The sequence below is a fragment of the Bos javanicus genome, chromosome 27 (assembly GCF_032452875.1).
Source record: "Bos javanicus breed banteng chromosome 27, ARS-OSU_banteng_1.0, whole genome shotgun sequence".
Classification (NCBI taxonomy): domain Eukaryota; kingdom Metazoa; phylum Chordata; class Mammalia; order Artiodactyla; family Bovidae; genus Bos; species Bos javanicus.
In genome coordinates, this window is record NC_083894.1 from 5,304,289 (window position 1) to 5,322,250 (window position 17,962).

A 17,962-nucleotide genomic window follows, 5' to 3' on the forward strand; every position below is an offset into this window, starting at 1 on the left:
GGGAAATCTGATTACAGGTGAGCACAGTTATTTGTCAGGTAGGAGAAGGCTGTCTTTCTAACTGGCTTCAGCCATCATTTTCCTCTGGTAGAGTTTGTCATCATAAGCATCATAATGCTTCCTCTGGATGGACTGAACTTAATACTCACTTAGCATCCCACTTTTATTCTTTTCCCTCATGTCTTTGTATGTTTGACCCATTGAATCCTGCCTCTTGCATGGACAGCTACCACCCACCGAGACTCCTTTGCCCTCTGCCCATCTACAGAGCCACAAACACTGCAATTTTTATTTTGTTCACATATAGCACACATTCACTTGTCACATAGTAATGGTTAAAATGTAGCCATATCTTATTTTCTAGATCAGGAATCAAAGGCATAGGGAATTTATTGAAAGTCACATAAGTACTTGGTGTTATACCTGGTACTCACATGATCTCACCTTTTCCAAATACATCACATGTTGTGTACCTATTGTATGTACTTACATGTACATATGTTACTGTCTATATTCACGCATGCTAAGTCGCTTCAGTCATGTCTAACTCTTTGCAACCCTTTGGGTTGTAGCCTGCCAGGCTTCCCGGTCCATGGGATTCTCCAGGAAAGAATACTGGAGTGGGTTGCTGTGTCCTCCTTCAGGGATCTTCCCGACCCAGGGATTGAACCCACATCTCTTATCTCTCCTACATTGGCAGCCGGGTTCTTTACCACTAGCACCACCTGTTTACTGATGGCAGTGGGGGAATCTCCAGAGCAGAAGCAGGAGCCATTGGGCAGCGACAAGGAAGGTGTTAACTGTCTTGCCCATGAAGCCATCATGGCTCAGCAGACCTAATTCAGCAAGAAATCGTTGTGCAGAACCCTCTGGTCTGGGTCCTACACAGATAGTGCACTGAGGATAACAACGTCTGTCAACAGAAGGTCAAGGACCGCCACAGAAAGTACTCCTACATCCGCAAGACCAGGGCTGGTGGAAACTGCCTCTATCGCGCTTTTGGATTCTCCCACTTGGAGGCGTTGCTGGATGACAGCAAGGAATCGCAGCGGTTCAAGGCTGTGTCTGCCAAGAGTGAAGAGGACCTGGTGTCCCAGGGCTTCCCTGAGCTCACAACTGAGGATTTCCACCACACGTTCATGGGCCTGAACGAGCGGGTGGAGACGCAGACCTCAGTGGCCAACCTGCTGGTCTCCTTCAGTGACCAGAGCACCTTGGACCACCTGGTGATCTACCTGCAGCTGCTTCCCTCGGGCGACCTGCAGCGGAACAGCAAGTTCTTGGAGCACTGCATCCAGGGTGGGCGGACCATCAGGGAACTCTGCCAGCAGGAGGTGGAGCCCGCGCCCAAGGGGGGCGGCCACATCCTCATCCTGGCTCTGGCGTCTCCAGCTGAGTAGAGGGCATGGGCCGCGGCGAGGGCGGCACCACGCCCCCCCGAGGCCTCCAGCCCAAGGTCTGCCTTCTCTGCCGACCTGGACACCAGGACACCCTCTACGAATAGGCCTGCCCTCCCCTCTGCCAGGCGCTAAACGCATACAGAGGGGTTTTTGTGGTCGTAAATGATCATATTTCACTGCCCCACCCCCTTCCCTGTCACACGACCTTGCGTGTTTTATTAAGGGGGATGCTAGTGGCGATTTTTAAAAAAGCACTGGCACATTCGTAGTGCTTTGCAATTCTCAAAGGACTTACAGATACCCTATCTCCTTTTACCTTCAATATAAGCCAGTGCATAAGGGGAACAGGACGGTATTGTACTTTCAAATTTGAGGAAACCTGTCTCTCCAAGGAAAGGGGTGGGACACAGTGATTAGAAGAGGTTGCAAGCCTCGACTATGTGGTTGCAGTTCCAACAAGTGTACTTAGATTCCAGCTTTTCTGTTTACCAGCGTGTGGCCTCAGGTAAGTTGTCTAAGCACTCCATGCTTCATTTATCTTATCCAAGCCAAACAAAGACCTGAAAAATGAGACTGAACCACTACACACATATTAGAATGGCCAAAATTCAGAACAGTGATGACACTGTGCTGGTGAGCAACAGGAAGTCTCATCCACTGGTGGGCGAACCCAGGATGGGACACTTATTTTGGACGGCAGTTTGGCAGTTTCTTACACAACTGAAACACTCTTATGTGATCCAGAAATCACAACCCTTGGTATTTATCCAAGCAAGTTGAAAATGAATGCTCACACAGAAGCCTGCCCATGCATGTTTTCAGCAGTTTTATTCATAATTGTTAATTTTCAGAAGCAACCATGATGTTCTTCACTAGGTGGTGAATGGATGAACAAATGTTGGTCATGCAGACAATGGACTAGTGTTAAGCCCTAAAAAGAAATGAGTTATCAGGCTATGAAAAGATATGAAGGAAACTTACAAGCATAATCTTAAGTGAAAAGTCAACATGAGAGGAAAACATACTGTCTGATTCCAATCATAGGACATTCTGGAAAAGGCAAACTTATTAAGATAGTAAAGACTGGTGGATGCCCGGGGTAGGATGGAGGGAGGGATCAATAGGTCATGCACAGAAGTATTTAGGACAAAAAATTTCTCTATATGATACTATAAGGATGGATATACATCATTATACAATTGTCTATAGACACAGAATGTACAATACTAAGAGGGAACCCTGATGTAAACTGTGAACTATGAACCCACATCCTCTGCCTGCCTTTTGTCTGTAGAAAAACTTCAAAGAAAAAATTTAATTAGGAAAGTGAGAAAAATGCCAAAAGAAAGGAAAACAGTCAAGCAAGACAAAAAATAATAAAACTTTAGCCATGAAACAAGTCCAAAGAATTTTAGCTCCTCCTCAAGGACTGCACATAATATTCTGAGTCATGTCCTTTGAGCTGTTTTCCAGATTCTGAAGCCCCAGCCAAGAAGATGAAGTTAACTGTGTGCTGCCCACAAGCACGTAGGCCCCAGACAGGCCCCAAGCTGGTTGGAACCAGAAGGTTGATGATGCTGACTCTCAATTACCTCACCACCAGCCAATCAGAAGAATGTCCCCAAGCTGACCACACGGGGCTCCTTGAACACTGTAAGACACCTCATTACCTGCTCCAGAGGGGACACACAGCCTTGAGGGCATTAAGTTGATGTGTCCCCCTTGGCCTGACAAAGCAATCAAGCTACTTCTTTGTACTTCATGCAAAACTTGTCTCCATGATTCTGCTTGGCATCGCTGAGCAGAGGCTGAGTTTTGGCAGCAGTGTAGTGCGTCAGTGAGGTTCTTGGGTTTTAAGGCCAGGCTCGCCTGGTGGGGCTGCTGACAATGCAGGAAGCCATGCATATGTGAGCACTGGGGGTACACAGGAAATCATTGTACCTTCCCCTGAATCTGCTGTGAATCGAAAACTGCTCTAAAAAAAAGTCTTTAAAAGTGAGGTTAAGAACCTGCTGCAGGGGTTATCATAAGGATTCAATTAAATGAGATATTTTATGAAATGCACTTGACCCATGGTAAGCCCCTCATCAGATCAGATCAGATCAGATCAGTTGCTCAGTCGTGTTTGACTCTTTTCGACCCCATGAATCGCAGCACACCAGGCCTCCCTGTCCATCACCAACTCCCGGAGTTCACTCAGACTCACGTTCATCGAGTCAGTGATGCCATCCAGCCATCTCATCCTCTGTCGTCCCCTTCTCCTCTTGCCCCTAATCCCTCCCAGCATCAGAGTATTTTCCAATGAGTCAACTCTTTGCATGAGGTGGCCAAAGTACTGAAGTTTCAGCCTTAGCATCATTCCTTCCAAAGAAATCCCAGGGCTGATCTCCTTCAGAATGGACTGGTTGGATCTCCTTGCAGTCCAAGGGACTCTCAAGATTCTTCTCCAACACCACAGTTCAAAAGCATCAATTCTTCAGCACTCAGCCTTCTTCACAGTCCAACTCTCACATCCATACATGACACAGGAAAAACCATAGCCTTGACTAGACGAACCTTTGTTGGCAAAGTAATGTCTCTGCTTTTGAATATGCTATCTAGGTTGGTCATAACTTTCCTTCCAAGGAGTAAGCATCTTTTAATTTCATGGCTGCAGTCACCATCTGCAGTGATTTTGGAGCCCAGAAAAATAAAGTCTGACACTGTTTCCACTGTTTCCCCATCTATTTCCCATGAAGTGATGGGACTGGGTGTCATGATCTTAGTTTTCTGAATGTTGAGCTTTAAGCCAACTTTTTCACTCTCCACTTTCACTTTCATCAAGAGGCTTCTTAGTTTCTCTTCACTTTCTGCCATAAGGGTGGTGTCATCTGCATATCTGAGGTTATTGATATTTCTCCTGGCAATCTTGATTCCAGCTTGTGCTTCTTCCAGTCCAACGTTTCTCATGATGTACTCTGCATATAAGTTAAATAAGTAGGGTGACGATATACAGCCTTGACCTATTCCCCTTCCTATTTGGAACCAGTGTGTTGTTCCATGTCCAGTTCTAACTGCTGTTTCCTGACCTGCATATAGGTTTCTCAAGAGGTAGGTCAGGTGATCTGGTATTCCCATCCCTTGAAGAATTTCCCAAAGTTTATTGTGATCCACACAGTCAAAGGCTTTGGCATAGTCAATAAAGCAGAAATAGATGCTTTTCTGGAACTCTCTTTCTTTTTCCATGATCCAGCGGATGTTGGCAATTTGATCTCTGGTTCCTCTGCTTTTTCTAAAACCAGCTTGAACATCAAGAAGTTCACGGTTCATGTATTGCTGAAGCCTGGCTTGGAGAATTTTGAGCATTACTTTACTAGTGTGTGAGATGAGTGCAATTGTGCAGTAGTTTGAGCATTCTTTGGCATTGCCTTTCTTTGGGATTGGAATGAAAATGGACCTTTTCCAGTCCTGTGGCCACTGCTGAGTTTTCCAAATGTGCTGGCATATTGAGTGCAGCACTTTCACAGCATCATCTTTCAGGATTTGGAATAGCTCAACTGGAATTCTATTACCTCTACTAGCTTTGTTCATAGTGATTCTTTCTAAGACCTACTTGACTTCACATTCCAGGATGTCTTGTTCTAGGTCAGTGATCACACCATCGTGATTATCTGGGTCATGAAGATCTTTTTGTACAGTTCTGTGTATTCTTGCCATCTCTTCTTAATATCTTCTGCTTCTGTTAGGTCCATACCATTTCTGTCCTTTATCGAGCCCATCTTTGCATGAAATGTTCCCTTGGTATCTCTAATTTTCTTGAAGAGATCTCTACTCTTTCCCATTCTGTTGTTTTCCTCTATTTCTTTGCATTGATCTTTGAAGAAGGCTTTTTTATCTCTTCTTGCTATTCTTTGGAACTCTGCATTCAGATGTTTATATCTTTCCTTTTCTCCTTTGCTTTTAGTTTCTCTTCTTTACACAGCTATTTGTAAGGCCTCCCCAGACAGCCATTTTGCTTTTTTGCATTTCTTTTCCACGGGGATGGTCTTGATCCCTGTCTCCTGTACAATGTCATGAACCTCATTCCATAGTTCATCAGGCACTCTATCTATCAGATCTAGGCCCTTAAGTCTATTTCTCACTTCCACTGTATAATCATAAGGGATTTGATTTAGGTCATACCTGAATGGTCTAGTGGTTTTCCCTACTTTCTTCAATTTAAGTCTGAATTTGGCAATAAGGAGTTCATGGTCTGAGCCACAGTCAGCTCCTGGTCTTGTTTTTGCTGACTGTATAGAGCTTCTCCATCTTTGGCTGCAAAGTATATAATCAATCTGATTTCGGTGTTGACCATCTGGTGATGTCCATGTATAGAGTCTTCTCTTGCGTTGTTGGAAGAGGGTGTTTGTTATGACCAGTGCATTTTCTTGGCAAAACTCTATTAGTCTTTGCCCCTCATACATGACAGCAATCGGTTCCCATCTCACGCATGCACAGAACCAGCTCACAACCTGTCACCTCCCTGAGGGCCTTTTACTCTCTTCTTTTCACAATGGATAATGTCTCTGTAACATCAGCCTAGTACATTTCAAAGTTCAATATGTATTAATATTTCCTGAGCATCTCTTAGGGACGGAGACATTCTGAAGGAAACAGAGAGGAGACACTCTGCAAAATCACACACACACTTATTTCTACTGTGGGAATGATGACACAGAGGGGCCGGAAACCATAGGCAGGGAGCGGTGAACTGGTCCTGGGATTTGGCTGAAGCAAAAGAAAATGCTAAATGTAATGAAAATAATGTTTTGATGCACAGTGGTTGCAATTTATGTTTTAAAAGATTATTTATTTTTTGTTTTGGGTGAAATTTGGGTATAGATGAGCATCCAAAAGCTAATTTTAGAAAAACTATAAACTGCTCAATAGGCACAGGAGCTTCTCATGTTACCAAAGATGGTACCCAAATGACATAGCACCAACATGTGGCTGGAAAGTTAAAGAGACCCATTAATTTATAAACCAGGAATTCTAGAGCTGAATGGGGCTTCTCAGGTGGCACTAGTGGTAAAGAACCCTCCTGCCAATGCTGGAGAGCAAGAGTCATGAGTTCAATCTCTGGGTCAGAAAGATCCCCTGGAGTAGGAAATGGCAACCCACTCCAGTACTCTTGCCATGAACAGAGGAGTCCAGCAGGCTACAGTCCATGTGGTCATAAAGAGCTGGACACAACTGAGCGAATGCACACACACACCGGTACAGAATAAGGTTTTAGGCCCACACCTGCCTCCCAGCCCTCTTCTTCGTGGTCTTTCTTCTACATCAGTGAGCCATCATAACAGCACTTCTTCCTAAATTACTTTCACTGGATCCCCACATCTCTATTAAGACTAAAAAGTCTACAAACAATGAATGCTGGAGAGGGTGTGGAGAAAAGGGAACCCTCTTACACTGTTGGTGGGAATGCAAACTAGTACAGCCACTATGGAGAACAGTGTGGAGATTCCTTAAAAAACTGGAAATAGAACTGCCTTATGACGCAGCAATCCCACTGCTGGACATACACACTGAGGAAACCAGAAGGGAAAGAGACACGTGTACCCCAATGTTCATCATAGCACTGTTTACAATAGCCAGGATGTGGAAACAACCTAGATGTCCATCAGCAGATGAATGGATAAGAAAGCTGTGGTACATATACACAATGGAGTATTACTCAGCCACTAAAAAGAATACATTTGAATCAGTTCTAATGAGGTGGATGAAACTGGAGCCTATTATACAGAGTGAAGTAAGCCAGAAAGAGAAACACCAGTACAGTATGCTGCTGCCACTGCCGCTGCTGCTGCTAAGTCACATCAGTCATGTCTGACTCCGTGTGACCCCATAGACGGCAGCTCACTAGGCTCCGCCATCCCTGGGATTCTCCAGGCAAGAACACTGGAGTGGGTTGCCATTTCCTTCTCCACCGATACAGTATACTAACATATATATATGGAACTTAGAAAGATGGTAACAAGGATCCTATATATGAGACAGCATTAGAACAGTCTTTTAGACTCTGTGGGAGAGGGCGAGTGTGGGATGATGTGAGACAATGGCAATGAAACATGTATATTACCATATGTGAAACAGATCGCCAGTCCAGGTTCGATGCACGACACAGGGCGCTCACGGCCGGTGCACTGGGATGACCCAGAAGGATGGGATGGGGAGGGAGGTGGGAGGGGGTTCAGAATGGGGGACACATGTACACCCATGGCTGACTCATGTCAATGTAAGGCAAAAACCACTACAATATTGTAAAGTAATTAGCCTCCAATTAAAATAAATTAATTAAAAAATATATCCCCCCCCAAAAAAAAGACTAAATTCATCTAAGTGACTGGGACAGTCTATCTCTGGCTCAGCCTTGACCCAATGTCACCCATCTTGATTTGTTCAAGGAAATCTGAGATGAACGCTCCCCTGTTTCCCCCCATAACCTTTGGCCTGAGCATCCCCACATTAGGGGAAAGTGGGTTAACAGCTGTAAATATATTTGTTATCATTTTTAAACTGAAGTATAGTTGCACTACAATGTTGTATCAATTTCTGCTATACAGCAAGGTGACGAGGTTACACATATGTTTTAAAGATACTGTCACTAAGAGCTATGGTTGTTCTTCGGAATCTGTTATTTCCAGTGGTCCAGAGTTTTAAAATTGAATTTCATTTCCAATTTAATTCAGAACAACAGGTTAAAAGCTAAAGAAAGTAAGAAGTAAATACATACTTTGAGTCAAATAAAAATCCATTCTTCAACAGTAAATACATGGATAATGCTGGACTTTCACAATGTCTAAAACTAACTCATTACTTCAATATGTGTAAAGAATTGCATGAGGAAAACACACCTTTCTTTCAAAGTACCCCAAAAAGTTGAAGTAGACATGTGAAATCTGACTCCTGCTGTAGAAACAGTGGTTCCAAACTGCAAAACAGCTCATGTGAATTTCACGAAGAATAATAACAGGTGATAATTCATCTGAGGCCATAGCCTAAGTGATCCAGAGGGGTTGCAAAAGAAATGTACTTCTCAAGTCAATTATTCTTCTTCCTACTCAATCCCACTACTTCTCCCACCGTTAATATATTTCTTTCCTAATCACCAAAACTTTGACCTTTAATCTCTCTTTCTCTCTTTTTTCTCTCTATTTTAACATTTTCCTTTTTTTGACAGCGTCCCTTCACTTTCCAACAGTCAGCCTTAACTGCCAGAATATGAAACAAAGTACTTTGCTGAGTAAATCTGCTTGCTAAATTCAGGTTGCTTTTCCCTGTGTATGACCCACATTGATTTTTCCCCTCCTGACAGACAGTGGAGTTGGATTGAAAAGAGATTTTCACTACTCTTCCAAAGAAACATCCCACAGGAAATACATGTTAGTTCCTTACCGTTGGTATATATGGAGGAAGTGGAGTAACCTAATTTGAAAAGATAGTTAATTTAAAACTGACCATTTTTTTTCTTTTAGGACAACCACGAGACATCTGGGCTGGCTGCCATCCCTCGTCCATCTCTGTGTGCCGTGCCTACTGGTCCGCCTGAAACAGCAGATCATCGGTGGCCACACCCCATTCTGTCTCATTTTTTAATTAGTAAATTTGACACTTTAGAGAAGTTTTCAAACCACAGAAACCTTGAGGAGAGAGTGCAGAGAGGTCTCATGCATACCCTGCCTTCAGATAAGCACAGCCTTGTCCATCAGCAGCACCCTGTCACAGCCAATGAACTTACATGGGCACATCATCATCACCGAGTCCACAGCGTACATTAGGGCTCTTGGAGTGGTGCGTTCTATCAGTTCAGTTCAGTTCAGGTCATCGCTCAGTCGTATCCAACTCTGAGACCCCACGGACTGCAGCACACCAGGCCTCCCTATCCGTTACTAACTCCTGGAGTTGGTGTCTGTACAAATGTCCACTGAGTCGGTGATGCCATCCAATCATCTCATTCTCTGTCGCCCTCTTCTCCTCCTGCCTTCAATCTTTCCCAGCATCAGGGTCTTTTCCAATGAGTCAACTCTTTGCATCAGGTGGCCAAAGTATTGGAGTTTCAGCTTCAACATCAGTCCTTCCAGTGAATATTCAGGACTGATTTCCTTTAGGATGGACTGGTTTGGTCTCCTTGCAGTCCAAGGGACTCTCAAGAGTCTTCTCCAACACCATAGTTCCAAAGCATCAGTTCTTCAGCACCCAGCTTTCTTTATGGGCCAACTCTCACATACATACATGACTACTGGAAAAACCATAGCTTTGACTTTTTGGACTTTTGTTGGCAAAGCAATGTCTTTTTGGCAAAGCAATGGCTCCTCTCCTGCTTGGCTGCACACAGAGAGCCCCAAGCCTGCATCACTTGTGATGATTCCCGTCTGCCCACGTGCAGGAGGCAAGCGACCTCTGTTAGAAGAAAATCGTGACTCTTATTCTCAGTAATTGCTTGTTGGCTACTGATCTGGAAGCTACAGATGGCAGCACAGGTGAGTTCTTGGCTAGTGGCCACCATTCCCAAGTGTGCATCTGGCCTCCCAACTCCCCTGCTATTTTCAACAATGGTGAGAGTACTTTCTGTGTTAATGTACATTCTATGGGTCTGGGTTATGGTAATGCACATCCTATGGGTTTGGGCAAATGGACTGTGACATGTACCCACCAAGACAGGATTGTACAGAGTAGTTTCACCGGCTAACATCCTCTGCGCTCCCCCTGTTCATCCCTCCCTCCCCAAGCCCCTGGCCACCACCCATCTTTACTAATGTCTCCATAGTACTGTTTTTCTCCAGAATGTCATAAAATTGGAATCATATGGTACATAGTTTTTCTCAGATTGGCTTCTTTCATGTTGTAATATGTATTTGAGTTTCCTCCATGTCTTTTCGTGGCTTTGCAGCTCCTCTTTTTCGAATGCTGACTAGTATTTCACTGTCCCCATTCTTTCTCTCGTAGGTCTCTAACCCATCCCTGTCTGCCAGAACCCCCAGAAGCTGGTGGAAACCAAGAACAGCTCCACTGCACACAACTGTTCCCCTCAAAGAGTGGGGGTCAGAGCCAACTTCTATTAGGTTTTCATTGTGTATTCTAAGTGTAACTGTGGGGTGGAAATGAAAGACAACCCTTTCTATTAGAACACAACATTCATTTGCATTATTTTCTTCCATCCCCATCTGAAATCTGGCATGTAGATATGATACACACCACTAACAAGGCAGGTGGGAGACTCGCTCAGGGGACATGACCCGATAGTGGCCACTGGGGGTCTGAGTTCAGGTCTTCACCTGCATGATGCTTCCCAACCTGCAATGCTGCCTCTCTCTGCCTCTCACTCCTTCTCTGCGCTGTTCTGGCTGTGTGTAGCTCTTTGGGCTTCCTAGCTGGCTCAGTGGTTAAGAACCCATCTGGCAATGCAGGAGATGTAAGAGACACAGGTTTGATCCCTGGGTGGGGAAGATCCCCTGGAGAAGGAAATGGCAACCTGCTCTAGTATCCTGGGATTCCAGGAAATCCCATGGTCAGAGGAGCCCAGCAGGCTACAATCCATGGGGTCCAAAAGAGTCAGACAAGTCTGAGCGTGCATGCATGCGCACATACACACACACACACACACACACACACACACACACACACGTCTTTAGAAGAGGCTGTAAGAGCAAGGACACAGACTGCAGAGCTCTGTGGGTTCATGGAGCCTCTGCATGTCTGATACTGTAGGGAGTTTTAAGCAGAGGTGCACTTTCCTGTTTATTTTCTAGGTTTCCTCTGGATTTCAATTATCCAAGATATTCCCATATCACATATGGATGTGAGAGTTGGACTATAAAGAAAGCTGAATGCTGAAAAATTGATGTTTTTGAACTGTAGTGTTGGAGGGACTCTTGAGAGTCCCTTGGACAGCAAGGAGATCCAACCAGTCCATCCTAAAGGAAATCAGTCTTGAATATTCATTGGAAGGACTGATGCTGAAGCTGAAGCTCCAATACTTTGGCCACCTGATGTGAAGAACTGACTCATTGGAAAAGACCCTGATGCTGGGAAAGATTGAAGGCAGGAGGAGAAGGGGACAACAGAGGATGAGAGGGTTGGATGGCATCACGGACTCAACAGACATGAGTTTGAGTAAGCTCCGGGAGTTGGTGACGGACAGGGAGGCCTGGTGTGCTGCAGTCCATGGATCACAAGGAGTCAGACACTACTGAGCGACTGAACTGAACTGAACTGCCAGAAAAGTTAGAGGTGGGGGTGTCTATTTAGAGGATTATATAAAAAATACAAGTAGGCTTGGGCTTCTTAAACTTAGGGCTCCAAGATTTGACTCCTGGATTTTAGGGGCAAATATATTTTAGTATCTGACTAGCGAGATCTATCAATTTGCAATTTTCACAAAATCGTTGTCTCTCAAATTCTTCCGAGTACAACAAGCAGGTGTCCATAAAATATACAACTCCCCGGGTTCCTACCCTGAAAGTTCACAATCAGCAGGTCTTGGATGCAGCCTGGGGCTGGGGAGGTAGATATTAAGTACTCTGTTTATCTTCAGCATCAGAAACTCTAAGAAGCAGTATTATAAACAATACCACACCTACAAGGACACCTGGAGAATGCAAATCAGATCAATGCAATCCAGAAACAACCAGCCCCCTCCATCTACGGTTGCAAGTTGCTGCCACTCAGCTCGTAAAGACTCAGAGGGATGACACTTTTTGCAGAGACAAGAGTCAGAAATGGAGTCAGTGAGGCTCATCTCCTGTTTGGCTGCACACAGAGAGACCCGAGCCCACCACGGGGAAGCCTCCTGCACCACCTGTGATGATTCCCTTCCACCCACGTGCAGGTGGAAAGCAACAACCTCTGTTAAAAGAAAATCGTGACTCTTCTCTTCAGTAATTGCTTGCTGGCTACTGATCTGGAAGCTACAGATGGCAGCACAGGTGAGTTCTTGGCTAGCGCCCACCATTCCCAATGTGCATCTGGCCTCCCAACTCCCATGCTATTTCCAACACAGGTGAGAGTACCTGTGTACTGACCACCTCCCCCAAGCATAAACATCGCCCCAGCTCCCTCTTGGAAGGACAAAATGTCACCTTTGTAAAACGACAAGTGTTGTGAACCAAATGGTTGCATTTCAAAACTAAATTTTAGGTGCTTTCAACATCTTATGAGAAATCAGGAGCCAACCTATTTTTTGACACATGAGATGGTGATGTTCATCTGCTCATCGTTATCACATGGAGACACACATGGTCAAGAAAGGAATTCGTGGAAAGACGGCCCCAGGCAGAGGAAATCCAACTGCACACACCTCCTCAAGGATGCAAGATGTAGTGTGATTGGCAAACATACACCAAGCCACACCAATTCCAGTAAGAGCTTTGTTCTGATTTGTATTATAGTCATGCTAAATAATTTTATAGTTTTTAAAATTTGTATTTTATATTGGAATATCATTGATTAACAATGCTGTGGTAGTTTTTCAGGTGTAGAGGCAAGTGGTTTAGCTACATGTGCATGTGTACTCGGTCACGTCCAACTCTTTGCAACCCTGTGGACTATAGCTCACCAGCTCCTCTGTCCATGGAATTCTCCAGGTAAGAATATTGGAGTGGGTTGCCATTCCCTTTCTCCAGGGGATCTTCCTGACCCAGGGATCAAACCCACATCTCCTACATTGCAGGCAGATTCTTTTCTCTCTGAGCCACAGAGGGTTCAGATATATTAAATTTTTTTTGTTGTCTAGGTTAAAAATAAACCCCCAAAAATCTACATCAGGCAAAAAGAATGGTCTCCATGACAATAACAATGGTTTCAGCAATTAATTCTCTCTTAAGGAACTAAGACATTGAAATGACTTTCAACCCTGACATGAGCACCTTTCACTACCCTGATGGCCAGACCAAACTAGAATTGGAACTCACCCCACCAGAAGTGGGGGCTTCCCTCATAGCTCCAGTATTCTTGGGTTCCCCTGTGGCTCAACTGGTAAAGAATTGCCTGCAATGAGGGAAACCTAGGTTAGATCCCTGGGTTGGGAAGATCCCCTGGAGAAGGGAAAGGCTACCCACTCCAGTGTTCTGGCCTGGAGAATCCCATGGACTCGCAGAGTCTGACACAACTGAGGGACTTTCGCTTTCACTTTCCACAAGAATCGGAACTGGCTCTGATGGACGCCAAAGTCTCTCCTGGAATCACACGTCAGCAGGTTCAACGCCCAGCCCGTACCCATCATTTCTATGTCTGCCACTATGACCAGGATATTGACCTTTCTGAAGAGGTATTACCTCCATCCTTCCACTTCAGAGGACTTTCCTTCCTAATTCTGACTCATCTTTCATAACTTTCTATTTTGACCTTTATTTTCCTATTGTTAGCAGACATCCATCTTAAGTCTTTTTTGAATGTTTACAATGCTGCTTCTGTTGTGTGTGTGTGTGTGTGTGTGTGTTCTGCCTTGAGGCATGTGGAATCTGAGCTCCCCACCAGGGATTGAACGCCCAACCTTGCACTGGAAGGTGCGGTCCCAGCCACTGGACCCCAGGGAAGCCCGCGGACACTCTTCTAATGGCTTCGTCTTTCCCCTCTCTGACATATGAACTGAAGCATGGAAAACACTGACCGCATATTACATTTACAGCTCCCAGTCCTTGAGACAAATATACTTCTAATCCCACATAATTGAAGGCCAGGAAAAAGTGCAAACATAGTAATCCCTCACATCAGTAGACACGCAATCAATTTTTAATCACTATTATTTCAACAACTTTTCTTCACAGTCCTTGACATCCTTGGCTTCTGACTCCTCTGAGTCATCCCAGGTAGTATTTATTAGTATTATATAAAGACCAGGACCATTTAGGAGAAGGCAATGGCACCCCACTGCAGTACTTTTGCCTGGAAAATCCCATGGACAGAGGAGCCTGGAAGGCTGCAGTCCACGGGGTCGCTGAGGGTTGGACACGACTGAGCGACTTCACTTTCGCTTTTCACTTTTATGCACTGGAGAAGGAAATGGCAACCCACTCCAGTGTTCTTGCCTGGAGAATCCCAGGGACGGGGAAGCCTGATGGGCTGCCGTCTATGGGGTCGAACAGAGTCGGACACAACTGAAGTGACTTAGCAGCAGCAGCAGGACCATGTATCCGCATGATGCTTCACATTGCCTTCACTATTTGGGCTTTAAAATCTATCATCTCCACCAAACTTTGACAATTAAATGTCCCAATACTTCTTTGGATTTTTTCATAACCCATCTCAATCTTGGTCCTTACCACCATCCAAAAACCCTTGAACATCTGTAGATACCTCTCTGTTGATGCTACATGCACGCACACACATACAGTTATACACGCGGCATATATAGTTTGTTTTACCTCTTCAGGGCCTCCATTTTTACGCCCGTTGCCTACCTTCTACCTGCTCAGGCTTGGCCCCCCTCCATCCTCAGGCACCGCTTCCAGCTCTATTGTTTCAGCTCCTGGCTCCCCGGCACCTTTGATGGCAGAGCCAGATTAACTTTCTTCACTGCTAAGCACTGCATGCTTGAGTTGCAAATGGCCCACACATCTCAAAGAATATGCCTTGAATAAAAGTAGGCGCCAAAAAAGCCACAGTGAGGTGGAGCATAAGATGATAACATGGGAAGATATTCCAGTAGAACTTTCTTCTGCGTAGAAAATACTTGTTGACTCTTTCGCATCATACAAATAAGCACTAGACACAATTAAATGAGTGACTTCACGAGGGAGAAAGAGAGGGCAATTCGGATCACAATGAAAAATGTCCTTTTTGGAAAAGGGCAGCTGAAAGATTTTATTTTCTTCAGCCTCCTCTTCCCCTCCTCCCATAAATCTCTAGGGTTTCTGTGTTCAAAGGCTCCAAGCTACCACCTGCCACCTTTGATCAACCTCAGGGCCACTTGAGCGCTGCTTCAAAAACCACTTGACTGTTCTGGCTCCCAGAACACTCCATGGCCGCTCCGCTTCCCTTCTTCAAGTTTACTTCCAAATAATACTCTGATGAGGAGTTATTACTTCTTCTACAGCCAGCTCTCAGAACTACAGAAAAACACGACAAGAATTTGTCTCTGTCCATCACTGGAGAATATTCCCATTTTTCATGCCCTTTAACACACTTGGGTTCTCATGTCAAAACTTACATTACTCACAGAGGAAGATAGAGGGCTTCTGGGGCTTTGCTTTTAGGATTTTTTGCTTGTTTGTTTCTGATTTTACATCTGTGCTTCTTCCTGAAACATGAGGGTCACGTCTGAGGTTTGCTGATCCAGCCCAACCCTCTGCCATTTGTTCTGACCTCAATCATAGAACAAAGGAGACCGTTAAGGCTGGAGCAAACCATCATTTCTGGTTTCCATTCATTCAATAATGACATATTTTAAGAGCATGTTTGTTTACTAACTTGTCGATATGATACTAGTAGTAAGTCAGCTTTTGTTCTTCCTGTACCAATAAAAGTATTGACAAAAAATAATCTATTTTTACTTTACTAACATAATAAAATTCTGGTACTTGCCTCAAGGAGAGTTTTCGATCAGCATACACTTCTACACTGAGTTGAAATATGAAGATATAGAAATGTACTGTTCTGGTTGGACTGGCAGAGAAGGGAATTTCTGTTCAAGGACTCAAGTTACTCAAAACAGAAGGCAAAGTCTTACTAAGAGCTTCAAGCAATCACATAGTTCTGTTTAGTCCCAGTAGGGATGCACTGGAATAAAGGAATTAAAGGACATGTAAGTTCCCCATTATTAAATTTGAATTTAGCACTGGTCACTGTCCTGCTAACAGGATCTCTCCATCAGGGTGCTAATAAATTATTCACAGGTTCACATAAGTATTTATTGTTCTCTTATGATATGCTAGGCACTGTTATAAGTCCTGAGTATACAATGGTGAACAAGACAAAGTCCCTGCTCTCAGGGAGTTTACCTTCCCTTTGGGGAGATAGAGAAGATAAAGGAGAAAGAAGGATAAGAAGACAAAGAGGGGAGTTCCCTGGTTGCCCAGTGGTTAAGACTCCATGCCTCCAAAGCAGAGGACACAGGTTCAATCCCTGGTTGGGGAAGTCCAGCATGCCGTGTGGTGCGGCCAAAATAGTAATAGTAAAGAAGGCAGAGTGGGTAAAGCCGGCAATTTTACAGCAGCTCAGAGAAAGCCTCTCTGATATGCAGCACTTAGCAAAGACCTGGAGAGAGCAAGTGAATGCACTGTAGGTTTAGCTGAGCCAAGAGCAAGCCAGCAGAGACCCAGCAGGTGCAGAGGTCCTGAAGCAGGAGCATCCCTGCCTTGCTGGAGGGGCTGGTGTGCCAGAAAGGAGCTGGTCAAGGCAGAGGAGGAGGAAAGGAAGCTGTGGACGTCAGAGCAGGAGAAGGACGGGGGAAGCAAGTATGACCTCTGAGAAAAGACACATGGCGCTCCGGTCTGTTCCTCCACCTTCTAGCACATCCAGTGAGAAAAGAACTAATAGATGAACCTGAAGGTGAGATCACACCATCTTCTGCTTCCAATAATTCAAGAAATATCCCTTGTATTTGAGTGGAAGAGTTAAATCCTAAAGCCTAAACTATTAGTTTCCTTTTAATGTACTTTAACATTATAACATTTCTGTGCCCAAAGTTTTATTTTCAAACTCTGCTCAAAAAACCTAAAAGAAGGGTAGTAAGAGGAACCCATCTTCATTGTATAAAAGCCACACAGGAGTTACTACCAGCATGACCCCATTCTCTGCCCTGACAGAGACTTAGAATTTCAGTGTTTTCTGGGACAGACTTGACTTAGTACCAGACTAAATGCTGGTTAGCATACAGTTTCTTTGGCAGAGTAATAAACTGATTAAAAATTGAGCCCCCACCCCCAAGTATATCAAGTGTAATTACTTAAGCTGCATTTCAACATTACCACTGTCTCTCAAAGTCACATGACCATGAGCTTGAGACTAGACTCCCTCCCCTTAAAAGGATGAGCAGGAAGAAGGGAGCCCCTTGCAGGGACAGTGAAGAGTGGTGGGAGCCGGGAATGGAGGGTTTTGACTTACTCTTCACCTTGACTCTGCCAGGAAAAGCAGTCTCTTCTCTCCTGTGTGAAATGGTGAAGAATCTAGAGAACACTGTTACCCTGGGAGCTGAAAGTCTGAATCTTGACTTTCAGAGCCAACAGACATCTCTTTACTGATCTCTCTGGACCCTGAAGCCAAGGCTACTTCATTGAAGAAAGAAGAATCCCAAACATCTCTTGGACTAAATGTCATTTGAGGCCAGGCATTGTCACCCTGCTTATTTAACTTATATGCATAGTACATCATGAGAAATGCTGGGCTGGAAGGAAGAAGCACAAGCTGGAATCAAGATTGCCAGGAGAAATATCAATAACCTCAGATATGCAGATGACACCACCCTTATGGCAGAAAGTGAAGAGGAACTAAAAAGCCTCTTGATGAAAATGAAAGAGGAGAGTGAAAAAGTTGGCTTAAAGCTCAACATTCAGAAAACGAAGATCATGGCATCTGGTCCCATCACTTCATGGGAATTAGATGTG

General features: G+C 44.5%; 1 pseudogene; it reads left to right on the forward strand.

Annotated features, from left to right (window-relative positions):
• The first annotated feature begins 735 nt into the window (after positions 1–735).
• LOC133239756 (ubiquitin thioesterase OTUB1-like) lies at positions 736–1,504 on the forward strand (annotated as a pseudogene).
• Positions 1,505–17,962: the final 16,458 nt, after the last annotated feature.